We start from the raw sequence: 835 nt of genomic DNA on the forward strand, positions 1-835 counted from the left end.
AAAGAAGGTTTGTTTCTAGTGTTTAATAATGTAGAGTGGACTTTCATCGTATAATAATTGTTAGTATATCTGACAGGTGGGTTTTTTGTCACTGTGCCTCACATTAAAGGGGCTGTAAAGTGTATTTTTACTTTGCAGTAGAGCTGAAATGATTAATCGACTCAAAGTGAAAAAAAAAAAAAAAAAAAAATCATTCAACCACAATTCTCCTGAATCAAAGCTTTGTTTCCTTTATTTCTCTGCTGAAACATTGGTTCCACTGTTGCGTTTCACACGGACGCTTATTGTGATGCACAAAGAGGCTTCAATTCAGGAAAACTGCAATAGAATATTTCCCTTCAATCAATTCGAGACGATTAATCCATTGTGAATTTTTGCATTCGCTTCAAGCACCTAATCGATTAATCAGTTGCAGCTCTATTTTGCAGAATTAAAAAATTATCTAAATTATCATGAGTGTTAAAACAGAGCTCAGAATCAGATTTATTGCCAAGTAATTTTTACATTACAAGGAATTTGTCATGGTTCTGTTGGTGCAAACAGTTAAAAGAAGCAGATATCAAAATAAAAAATAAGAATAAGAATATAGAAAAACAGAAGTGTTTGCCTTCACAAGTGAAAAAGAGAAAAAAGGTATTATATACATACATACACTACCATATATGCTGAATTCTGCCAAATGTAGCAATGTATTGGATATGAACTGGATTTTTATTTTTTTTTTACTTAAACTTTTATTGGCTTTTCAACAAACAAACAAACAAAAAAGAGGCCAATGCTTTGACTTACTATTGATATGATACCTGTATAAAGTGTGTCGAAAGAAAATATAATA

This window comes from Sphaeramia orbicularis, chromosome 7 (genome assembly GCF_902148855.1).
Source record: "Sphaeramia orbicularis chromosome 7, fSphaOr1.1, whole genome shotgun sequence".
NCBI classification, from domain to species: Eukaryota; Metazoa; Chordata; class Actinopteri; order Kurtiformes; family Apogonidae; genus Sphaeramia; species Sphaeramia orbicularis.